The following is a 12,628-nucleotide window of genomic DNA, read 5'->3' as shown; positions in this document are numbered from 1 at the left end:
CTCCTCCCCTTGAGTCTCCACTACCCTATGTTTCCATGCTTTTTCTTTTTCAGGGGCTTCTCCCGTTTCACAATTGCCCCTTTAACATTTCCCATCATGTCCGTATTGTGATCACAGGTCCTTATCAAACCCCTCTCCCTTGCAGGGCTCGCTGTACCTTCCAACCCTGTTCCTGCTGCCAGTGGCTCCTGTGCCTTCCCAGGACTGGGTCCCTCCCAGCTTACATCCCCATCCCCATCCCCATCCTTCTGCCAAGGTCATTCAGAGGCTGCAAAAATGTTGGTGTTGACACAAAGACAAGACAGAGAACATTTAATGTGGGATACAAGAGAGTGGGATGCATCAGCTCAGATTTACTAAAGTGACCCTGGGACTATGTTTAATTTGGTTTTACTTGAGGATTAGTATTTAGGATGCAAGAAGCTCCTTTACGTGTAATACGATCTTGCTTGCAAGTTTCACTTCATGACAAAACAAACAGGTACTTAAATAGTTGATGATTAAGTAATTTGCTATTTGCAGCCTGAGCAAAAGTCGTGTTCAGTATCTATCACACCGAGGGAACACTTTCTTCTATAAGGCAAAAAGAAAAAACCAGTGCAATTCTTTTGCGGTCTTTGTGCAATAGATTGGTATCACATTTCTGAGGACAAAATGTGTATGAACAGCAGTCCCAAGGTCCCACCTGGGCAGCACAATTCCTGTCAGTAGAGAGTGTAAATTGAGGGGGCAATGTTTGGCCCACCACCATCTGAAGGCACCAGGATGGACACTGCAACCTTTGCATCACTTACCATTGCAAGAGGGATTTCTGCCCAAAAAAATGACCCTGCAGCTCTGCACTATCAGATCAGAGAGGCATTGCAGTGAAATCTGTGCTAGGTAAACCCCAATCAAATGAAAGCAAATTGCTCTCTGTAAAGCAAAGATCTGTGTGGCCACAGTCAGGGGAATGATCTTACAATTTCAGTTAAAATAGTTCATAGGGCAGTAACAATTTTATTAAGCAAGAAGAGGATAAGCTTTCCTATTTTGGGGGAAGGTAGGTGAACTAAAGAAGGGGAAGAAATTTCTAACCTTTTAACGATAAAGGCTTTGCCCTTCTGAAATCAAGGTCCCTAGCAGAAGCAGCACGAGCACAGAGGTATTTTGATGTTCAGTGATGCAGTTCATTTGTTACTACACAGGATTTTCAGAAGCACCAATGGACTCACAGAACTTGGGCTCCTAATCGCTTTTGGAAATCCTTCTAGGACCTTGATTGAGTCTTTCAATATCTAAAAAAAGGGAAAAATCTGCTCCTTGGTCCTTAGCCAAATGTTCATCTGCTTATCCCAGGCTCTCTGTGATGATCCAAGCCTGTGCAGTGGGCAGGGACGTGTTTGCTTTTGGTGTTGTCTCTGCTGCTGCAAAAGTGTGAGAGCATATTGACAAGAATGCAGCTTTAGATGAGTTCTTTTTTTCTAATGCAGTTTCTGTCTCCAGTGGCTGCCAGCTGAAGCTTTGCCTGGTCTCACATATAAGCTATTTCTTGTTGTTATTGATGCAAAATTCAAAATACATTAACAGCTCAGGGTGGGTTTTTGTGCAATGTTATTTTCTCAGAGAAGCCTATCAGAAGTGAAGGGGAAACTGTGGGCATGTCCTGACTTCCCCACCTCAAACAGGCCCTGGAAAACTCAGTCTCACTAGTTTTGCTTGGGAAGGGGTTGACCTTATGGGATTTCCAAACAGTTCCTTCCACAAAGCTTTTAAAAATAGAGACTCAGAAGCTTAAATGGCAAATATGGTACTTGTACATGATAAAGAGATGAGTCATATGACAAAGATTTTACAAACTGAAGATAAGTTGGAAATCTGTTGGTTTTTATTTAATATTAGATAAATTTTATGTTCTTTCAAAGACTTCAAAAATAAGTGTTTCAATGGTAAGTAGTTCCATGTAAGTGAGAGACACCTTAGAGTATAAATTAGGAATTTGGATAGAACAAAATGGCTTGCATATAATTTTACATTTTATGTAAATAAGAGAAATATTTTATGTTTAGTCTAAGTTAGGAGTACCTTGGAATATAAACTAGGAATCTGGATATTGCAGAAAGATTTTACATTGCATTTAAATGCAGGCTCTGATAGAAAAGATCCCCGCTCAAATCCATTCCCACTGTAGAAACACCAAGCATCAGATGAAGAGAGGAAAAGGGATACAGGACTGATGCCATCATAACAGTCAAATTTGTCTTGGTCTGTGCATGCCATGCTTTTGGTTTTTCTGATGGTATTGTTGCAGTCTCCTGTCCTGACTAGAGCAGGCAAGAGGGATCTCATGTGGCTCATCACAACATTTTCTTCTATATCAACTGCAGGAATTTAAAAAATAGAAACCAGTTCTAATTTGGGGTGTGTGGGGTATTTTTAACTCACTATCAGTAGGCAAACAGAGAGCAGTAATTACATGAGCATCAATTTATGGGGGTTGGGTATAACAACACAAACCATTAAGTCCTTCTGTGCATGTTTGTGCTTGAAAATACTTCTGCAGGGCCATGTTTGTGGTGTGCAGGGTGGGGGAAAGACAGCAAGAGAAATCTGTTTATTACACAGGGAGGAGGTTGTCCTACCTCCAGCAATGGCTAGAGAATGTGCAAAATGTTTCTCACATGCAGGTGCCTCTGGAATGAGGGATCTGATGGAATGGGCTCTGCCCATGGGTCATGGAGCCACTTTTTGTTTTGCGCTTTCAGGTTTACTATCAATATAAAAGTGACTGGGAATTAAACTACTCAAGAACCAGGAACAAGTGTATCATTGAGGGCTGGAAAAGTTTTATTTGAATTCATCTCTGTGAGATACTCCTGAGCCATTTTCTCGCTGGCTGCTCCAAGCAGTGTCCCAGTTCTAGGGGCAGCAGTGTCTGCAGGATGCATCCAGTGTGGTTTTCTATTTTGTCATATCCAGCCTGTCTAGGCTTGTTGGTGGTTTGTGTGCTGGCCATTGCACAAGTTCCCAGTGCTTTTCATGTCAAGTAACCTGCTGCTTCCTTCTGCACATGAGCAGAAATGGGGCTGTTTTCCTTCTGTACAGATTGATTTCCTGATCCCTGAAGAAATGCAGAAAGTGCAATTGCTTCCCTCGTGATGGCAATTTCCGTACTGACAATAAAGTATTACATTTAGACAGCAGAATTAACCTCTCAGTGAAATAAAGGGGGGACACTGCAAATTCATGTCTCCTGAGAGCACTTTTTCAGGCTATTTACTGAACCAGAAAGGCAGCATATCATCTATTTATAGGCTATGTATTTGAAAGTTTTCTTCTCAGGCATAAAACCACTTTGCTGTTTGGGCTTAATAAATGTTCTGTGTGTGTATGTGTGTGTGTGTCCATGTTTATGGAAAAGTTAGTATTTCTGGGGATGAGCATGTGTATAGCTAAGGAGGGTCCAGAGTACAGGTCCATTATGGGACTTTGCTTGTTTTTATTGGTTTATACCCTAACCACCATCAAAACAAGCATGATCTTATAATCAAACATTATAATCTTATAAAAAAAACATTAATAGGGAAAGAAAAACAGTTCCCATTAAAAAAAAATCCATTCATCATGGAAGTAAATCACAAAATCTAAAATGTTTACAGTTTATCATTGAACCATAGAATGAATTGGTTTGGGAGGGACCTTTAAAGATCATCCCTACTGTGGGAAGGGAACTTTCCACTACATGAGGTCGCTCAAAGCCCCGTCTTTCCTGACTTCAAACACTTCCATCATGGGGCATCCACAACTTCTCTGTACCTGTTCATAACCATTCTAATTATTAAAAAAAATCCTCTGTATATTCAATTTAAATTCACTCTCTTTTGGTTTAAAACTGCTGCCCTTTCTTTTATCACTACAGGCCTCAGTAAAAAGTCTTTCTCCGTATTTCTTATAAACTAAAGGACAGCAATAAGGCCTCCCTGAAGCCTTCTTTTCTCCAGACTGAAGAACCCCAATTCTCTCAGTCTTTCTTCACAGGAGAGGTGTTCAGCACTGAATTTCACCAGGGCAGGATGGCTGCAGTCTGAGCTATCACCAGTTTTGTCATCCCTAATAGTTCATCCCTATTGATAAGCAGCAGGACTGGTAATGCTTCTCCTCTGATCAAGCTGTTTGTCACCTGGATTAAGAAATCACCCTCAACACCCTCCAAGAGTCTCCTGGATTGCTTACAGCTTACTGTGCTGCTTTTCCAAGAGATATCAAGGAGTGCCCCAGCAGGATCAGAGCATGGGAGCACAATGTTTCCTGAAGTCAAAGTAAGAAAAGTTCATCAACGGCTTCCCTTGTTCTGGTGCTCTGCAGGAAGACCAAACTTGAGTTTTCCTTTGTTGGCTTGCCCCTGGATTTTACTTATAAGCCCTCAACCTCTTGATCACTGGTTTTCAAAGACAGTTCTGTGCATTCAATCTATTTTTTCACGTGTAGGGCAAACACCCCGTCCTCTGTCCTTGCCTGTCCCTGTTGGGCAGTCCGTAGGCATGGACTGCAGAGTTCTGATGTGGCTACAGTTTCTGTTTCTCACTCAGGTGTCCTATTTCCTAGGTTAGAAAACCATCAAAAAGAGCTCTGATTTATCTAGTGACCAATCCCCTTGTGATATATTGATATCTACAAGCAGGATGTGGTAATAGCTGAAGTATTAAAACATGCAGGAAAAGAGGTAAAGGCTTGTCCTGGGAATCATCATCAGATGATTTGTAGGGAAAAGCATGATGCAATTAAATGGTTACAAAACAGAATGTGGGTAGGGCAAATGCTTTCATGTCTATTTTCATTAAAGCAATCTAGCTGAGCCTCTGAGGAAAAACTACTCATGTTGGGAAAGAGGCTTTAAAGAAAAAGAGGGAGAGGATCCCAACTCAGCCCAAAGCTGTTTGCTGGTGGATGAGACCAACTTGTGTTGGCACTTTAGGTTTTGGTGGTCTTATTTCCATCATGAATGTGTGGTGTCATGTGGGATGAAGGCCAGTCAGGAGCTGGGAGGGGAACAAGGAGTTGGCCTGGAAAGGGTGGGGGGTGGTCATTACAGACATAGTAACCTAGTGCTGGTCATGTCATGTTTTCAAAAGTGACTGTTGGCTTTCAGACCATGGTCTAGATACCCTACATATCTAATTTTCAGAGGGCATTTTCAGTTGTTCTGTCTGTTCCAGGATGCTTTCCAGTGTCCCACTGTAAATGGCAGTATCCAAAGTCACTGATCACTTCCAAGTCTTGTCTGTGGGCAACAGACATTTTCTGGGTTACTCTAAAATAAGTCTGAGTCACTAATCAGTTCAGATACAGTTTTTTTACCACTGTGTTTGTCTAAAGCAAATCACTGTTACATTTCCCAGAGGAAAACACTGCCAGCACTGTCAGCAAATAATACATTGATTTTAAATCAGTAAGACTGCCATTGATCTTAGCAGCTATTTATTGCACATGTTTCCAGCAGCCACTTTCTAATGGAAGTTTAGCAATTTAGTGGGGTCACTTGAAGGTCTCAAGGAAGCAAGGGAAAATTTTTATCCTGCAGGAAGTACCTCCCTAAAACAGTGCCTTCACTTGCAATCACAAGACAGTCAGAGTGATACACTTCTCAAGTTTTGGTGGATCCTAATTATTAATTTTCAAGACACACATAATTCTTATTTTATTCAGCTGGTCCTGGTAATAAAGACATGATTTCACCTCTGTCTCATGAATTCCCTCAGCTGCTGGTTGCTGGAAGCTGGGAAATACAAAGCAAATATGTCTGGCCTCTTGGCCTCTTCTGGGGCTCCACTGGCAGCCTTAGGATAGACAAACCCTTAGCTTGCTACATCTATCCTCAGATTGAAAATACTGGCATCAAAACCGGTCCAAATATGCCTCTCTTTCTCTTTTCTCTCCTGCAGAACTTGGCCTTCTTCATCTGAGTTAAGGTCTTGCACCAGAAGGACAATTTCTTGTTTGGGTATGCCATTTCCAATGGTTTAACAGGAAGCAACATGCAAAACATTCTTCTCTCACAAAAGCTTTGTTAGTTGCCATTTTCACTCTGTTTTCTTGCGTGGTGATCTCAGCTCCAAAAGCGTCGCATGGATACACAGGCAAAAATAGGAGGAGTAGGAAGGGAATAATGATTGTTAAATGTTTGAGAAAAATGATAATTTATCATAAAACTGAAAGGGATAATAGGGGATACAGGGAGGAGGTGTCTGGTGCATGCTTTGAGTCAGACTGGTGTCCTGCCTTCAGTGCCCAGGTTCTGTTTTGGAATTGCTGCATGCTCAGAGGTTCCTGCCGGGGCTGTTACATCCCTGTGGCCCTTGGGCAGGAATCTTCACCCTGCCTGCCAGGCTGGCTCTGCACTCTGCATGGACACAGGCCGCAGACACCCTCCCTGAAGCCCACAGTCCCAGCTATTCCTGGGAAAGGTGTTAAGTCAGGACCTGCTGAAAGGCTTCCTGAGGTTTGTACAGACAGCACAACCACACTTTTCTCTGCCTCCTACACACACATAACACACATCACCCAAAAGCCACAGGTAACACAAGCACTGGACAGGTGCCTGTAACTTTACCTGAGACTTCACTTGTACGAGTGCTGTGGTTGTGTTTCCTTGCATACTACAGACTGCAACATAATCCAGCAGGTAACGAAGGATGAGGGCAAAGGAGCTCGGTGAGGAAGTGATGGTGTCCATCACCTCCATCACTGAGCCCAGCAGGGAGGATGTTCTCTCTGCCATGCTTCTTGGGTGTTGTGGTGGGGACCAGGACAGCAATGTGACTGTGTGAGAGCTCCTAGGCCCTTTTGCAGGTCTGGATTATAGCAGGGATAGAAGTACCCCCACAGATAGCTAGCAAAAGGGAAGGTGAGAGGCAGCACATTCTAATAAATAAGAATTAAATAGGACCTGGACTTCCAGCGGGGCTCCTCTGCGGACTCAATGGGTGATCATGAGCACATTTCATGGTTTCTGCACCATTCTGCAAAAGGAAACAATGGGTGAAATCTGTCTTCAAGTCCGGCTTTTCCCTTTATATGAAAGGGCTAAATGCAGCCAAAGTATATTCCTTTTTTGGACAAACATCATTTTACCTGTGATTAAGCCCTAGTGCTCAGGAGTAGCACAGCCCACAGGCAGCTAAAAGCGTGGCTGGTGGGCAGGAAGGTGTTTGAAGCAGAGCCCTGCTGCAAGAACAGCAGGTGCTGGGGGAGGCTGCTCAGGAGCTGGTCACACTGCTGAATTTCTGGCTAATACTCGGCCAGGGCTTTTTGGACCTTCACAATGGTGCTACAGTTCCCTGTCACTATGGAAACTGGTTTTTGAAAAGGCACTAGTTTTAAACAGTGAATTGAAACCAAAACTTGTGCTTCATTTTCATTGCTGGCTCTGGGGTTCCCCTGGGAACAGGCGAAGGCTCCTGGATGCTGGCCTGCCTCCTCAAAACCCAAACTCAGGTTCCCCTTCCTGAGAGAGGCACAGCTGAATCAGCAGCTGGGATTTCCACAGATACAGGCAGGAATCATGAGAGCTGTTAAGTCAGCAGGAAATAACTTGAGAGAACAAAAACCAATGTCAAAGTAACACAGAGTGGTCTGACCCCCTGCCTGCATTACATGGCCCATTGGGGACAGCCACAGGTGTGCAATAAAATTGTGTATGGCTCAGACAGGTTCTTCTGAGAGCATTAAACACTTAAGAGACATTCTCTAAATTGCTTTGTTCTCTATAGTCTTGCCAAAGCTTAGATACAGGAGCCCAGGAGACACCACTAGAACCTGAAAGTCCTTTGCAGAGACTCAGTGAGGGCAGACACTCATCTCCTTGCTGTTCCTGCTTCTTTCCTTGATTTCATGATTGTACCCATTTAAGTCTCTGTGGAGCTCTGCTGTACTAAAAAGAAAAGCTTAGGGGATGGAGAAGTCCAAGAGCAGGGCAAGGAGTAGCCTGAGGGAGAGAAATGAAGGAGGGAGGTTTTTGAGTGAACTTTGGCACTAAAGGAAATCCTCAACTACATTTCTGGGATAAGTTCTGGAAGCCCTACATAGGACATACCCACTTGCAGCCCTTATGGACACCTAATTAGCAGGTGCCAGGGTCGAGGATATGAATCAGAGTAAATCATTTCTGTATACAATTGGCAGAAGGAAGTGAAGAGTCCCCCAGGGAAGACCCAGAAAGCCAGGTAATTACAAAGAACTGGAAAGACAAGGCACAGAGTTTCCTTCTTTCTGAAATTTCAGCACCCAGACCCCATTCCCTTTTTATGTCCTGAAACAAAATATTTGTGTTTAAGACAAGGAAACGGAGGAGCAGAATGTTACAGCCACATCCAGATCTGACCCAGTAAAACCAGTAGAAGCAAGCAACTGAACCTGATTTTTCCAACAAATTTACTGCTAGTCTGTTATCATGTGGCCATGCTGGGTTCCTTGCACCCCTCAAGCCTTTCCACCATCCCTTCCCACCTGCTGTGTCAGCATCTTGCCATGGATCCCCCAGCTCTACTGGGAGCCTACAAGAAGCCTGGGGAGAACCGGGAGTGAGTCCACGTGGGAAGGTGCCATTGCAATGAGGAGGTGCCTGCTCATGTGCAGAGTTATGGTGCAGACCCTGCTCTGGAGCACAAGGATGACCCTCAGCCCAAATGTCAGAGGCTGTCCCTTGTCCAAGACCAACACACTGTCTCCATGGCAGGCAGGAACCTGTATGACACAGCCAGAGGCTTCTGGAGAGGACAAAATCACCTTTGGAAAGGACCTGGTGAGCCCCAGGTGCCTTGGATGAAGGCATGAGCCAGCAGCTGCCAGCCCATGTAAGGGAGCCTTTGCACCCCCCTTCCATTGCAGTTATTTTTGGTCTGTTTTGCTTTCTTTCCCCTGGGGTTTGCTCTTCTCCTGGGCTGTCAGGCCCTGTGCACTTTGCCAGCAGTGCTGGTCACAGCATGCCCAGCCTGGGAGCTCCTGCTGCCAGCGTGCTGCCTGCCATCTCCTCCAGCCAGAACTGCGTGGTGGCACTCTTCAGCAGGTGAGGGCTGACAGACATGCACCCATCCAGCCACCCAGGCTGACACTCATTGCTCATCCTGATCAGAAGGACATTCAGAAAAGAGAAGTGAGGCAGGATCCATGCTTGATTCCTTTCAGACACTACCAGCATGCCAACACACCAGGAAAGGAGAGACTTAGGAGGTGTTTAGGATATTTATTAGCATTTCCCCCTTACCTGGAATAGCGTTATTTTCTGTCTGTGAATGCCCTGGGTGCTGCAGTAGACAAGCTTGGGAGGAGCTCCTTGGTCAGCCACTCTGCCCCTGTGCTTTGCCTGGTTTAAGCTGACAATTTTGAAGGCATAGCCTTGAATTTGGGCCAGCATTTCTTTACATTAATACCTGTGATAGCAGCCTCAAAGACAAGGATTTTCCCCTGACAGACTTAGTGATCTTTTTAACATTTCACTGTGCTCCCAAGCCATTAGACTTTAAAGCACTTTCTGGTTTGTGGCTCCCACATCTGCACAGGAAGGACGAGTGCTGCAAACAGAGGGCATGAGTGGCAAGGGGAGATGCTGGTTCTGGCACCTGTCCTTTCCACCTGCACCAGGGCTATAGCACAGGTGCCAAGAGCAGAGAGACAAGGCAAGAAGAGGTTTTAGGCTGAGCAGCAGTGTGGTAGCACCAGGCTGGCACCAGGCTGTTGGGCTGCATCCCAACCCACCTCATGCTCCCACAGCAGCAGGGAGAGGAAGGACAGCAAGGTCACGTTTGCCCTGTAAAGACTCTGTTCTAGGAACTTGGGGCTGTGAGGTAATTAAATCATTATTTTTTGTTCTTTCAAGTATGGAAATATTTTAAAGTCATTTGGGATTTTTTCCAGCTATCCCTTAGTAATGTCCAAGCTTCAAACATTTGTCTGTGGGCGAAATACTGAGGAATGTTAGAAACAAGATGAGAAATAGGCAAAGCTGTCATTAACTGATGTCTTTGGAAAACAATTTCAGGCTCTGAGAAACATAAAAATCTGGTTACTGGTGGCTCCCTTCTTGGGGTGACTGACTGCCTTACTAGAGGATTGCTCTTTAGCAAGCACTTTTCATTTTGGGGAAAAAATACAACAGTAGTGCCTTGCACAATCTGTGTAATCTCCATCATCCTTCTGCTCATCCTGTGCCTCACCTTCTGCAAGACAGAGGTGGTTACACTGGGATTTTTTTTGAGACTATTGAAGATTTTTAGCCAAAGAAGGAAAAATATTTTAAGGGAAGATCTTGATGGTGCCTACAAATCTCTGTCCCTATTACTAACCAGCTGTAGGAGGCAAGTAATTTAAAAATCCCTATTTTGGCAGTTGGGATTTAGGCAGCATTTGGGAACTGAAGCCTAATACAATTACTCAGAAAGCCAGTTAAACTGCATTCCAAAGTCACTCTTATTGATCAAGTAAATAATGTGTCCTTGCAGTTATCATCTCCTATACTCTTGCTAAACACGGAGCTAAACCGGCTGACTCCTAATCTCTCTTCCATGGAGCAAAAACAAATGCAAACAGAAGATAATGAAGATCATCCTATCCTTTAGGAGAAGTCCAAAGTGCTTCTCTGCACTGTTATCAATACTTTCAAATCAGATAAACAGTTTTAAATTTTTCCTGTTTGGCACAGAGGAAGCTCTCTCTGTCACCAGAGTTCATGCAGCCTCTGAGAGTCAGCAAGTGGCCAGAGCATAATGCACAATAAATCCAGCATAAATAACTGAATCTACATTTAGATCAAAGGGTGAATTACAAATACTTGAGAAGCTTAAAGAAGAGATTCAAGACATCTTAATTTCTAAAAATACGGTTTAATTTTTTTAAAAAAGCTGTTCGTTTTTAAAGCTTCTGGGGGGTTAACATTCATTTGTTTTCAGGAGGTGGAAACAGTCAGAAGATGACAATGTGGTTTTGCTGAGATCAGCTCAGATGTCTGTCCAGAACTGCTGACTTCAGGGTCTGCTGCTGAGTGTCTGGTTTTCACTTCATGATAACTCATGTGTGTTCATGATGCTGCCATGAAAAAAAATACAACTCTTTTAGCAGTTCAACTGACTTTGTAGTTAACTCCCATAACATGAGAGCATGGTATGTGTTCCAGCAGACAGTGCACTAATGCTCCTGCTTTGTTTTGAGTAATTAGTGGGAATGAGGATTCGCTTCCAGTTGAGCTGGAATTTTCATGTTTTTACTCCCTTGGTCACAGATGGCTGTTCTCAAGCAGGATTGGGTAGACTGGGCAGCAAGCATCCCTTCAGCTCAAGTCTCTCCTCCAAGGCTGGCTGCAGTGCACCTGATAATGCTGAAAAGTGGAATGGCAAAAGGGTTAGGAAACTTTGAGCTCTGTGAGACATGTGCACATGATCTGTTATCAGGGAGACACTGGAAAGACTCATTCATGCTGTCTGTGGCAGAGTCCATCATTACTGCTGTGCAAGCAAACAGCACCAGGGTTGATAGAAACACCCCAGAGTCAGCCCTTCCTTTTGGATAAGTATTCTGCCTCTTGTGTCTTTGTCAGGCAGACAGGGTTAGAGAATATTGCACAGATACCTGTGCTGTTGTGCTTCAGCAAAACAAGAGGCACAACTGGGAGCAGGGACAACAGACACTAAACTTGCAGTTAATGTTACCTGGTTTTAAACCTCAGTTCTGCCACAAACTGCCTCTCTCCATCTGTTTGCCTCTCTCCATCTGTCTCTTGCTGGGTGCTTGAGTGAGACACAGGGCAACCTGTGCTGTGGTTGGCATTTACAAGTACTGCTGTGATAAATGTAGTGTAGGCCTCTCCTTCCCAGTGTTGTGCCTAGGAGAGTTTGCATTTCTGCACAAATGCCTGATGGACCAAGCTGAAATAGCAAGAGGAACACAGAGTAAAACAGGTGTTCTGCCTTTAAAGTCCTTGACCTGTGCCTATTAAAGCATTTGCAGCAGGTCTGATCACCAGCCTGTTCAAGTTAATGATAGACTGCATTCACCTCCATGGGCTTCAGATCAAGCCAGATGAAATGAACTACAGAAACAATTGGCAGGAAAGAAACAATGAAAAGAAAATCATAGTACTGGAGGATGCAAAAGAGTGTAGTGGCAACAGTGCTTAATCACATAGAACTGCTTAAAGGCTCTTCTAGGTAAATGATTATGAGTGTTTTGGAATTATTGTGAATATGCAGGATGTCAGGAAAATTAGATTTTGTATATAAAATAGATTACATTGGACCACTACACACTGACTTCTGAGTAACTGCATATAATTGACTTTACAGCAATAAACTGACCAAGAAAATGACCAACCTGTTGATTAGAATAAGCTAAGCTGGAAAGACAGGCCAGCCTTGCTAAAGTACAGGCTACAGGCACCAATGCAACTGCTCTGGTCTAAGGCAGTGACTCCAGAAGATACAACATTTGGCAGCAATATCAGTCAGAGATATTTTCGTCCCCAGCTCCTGGGCTTGCTCCTTTTTCCCCTTGCTCCTGCCTGCCCTCCTGCCAGCACAGACCTTGGTACAGCCTTTCCATGAATCACATGGGGAAATGGAGCCTTTCAGACAGTCACACACACAGACAAGCAGCCAAACAT

The sequence above is a fragment of the Melozone crissalis genome, unplaced genomic scaffold, assembly GCF_028551555.1.
Source record: "Melozone crissalis strain CALT ecotype California unplaced genomic scaffold, PUWL_Pcris_2 ptg000018l_1, whole genome shotgun sequence".
Taxonomy (NCBI): Eukaryota; Metazoa; Chordata; class Aves; order Passeriformes; family Passerellidae; genus Melozone; species Melozone crissalis.
Note: the sequence above shows the minus strand (reverse complement) of the source record.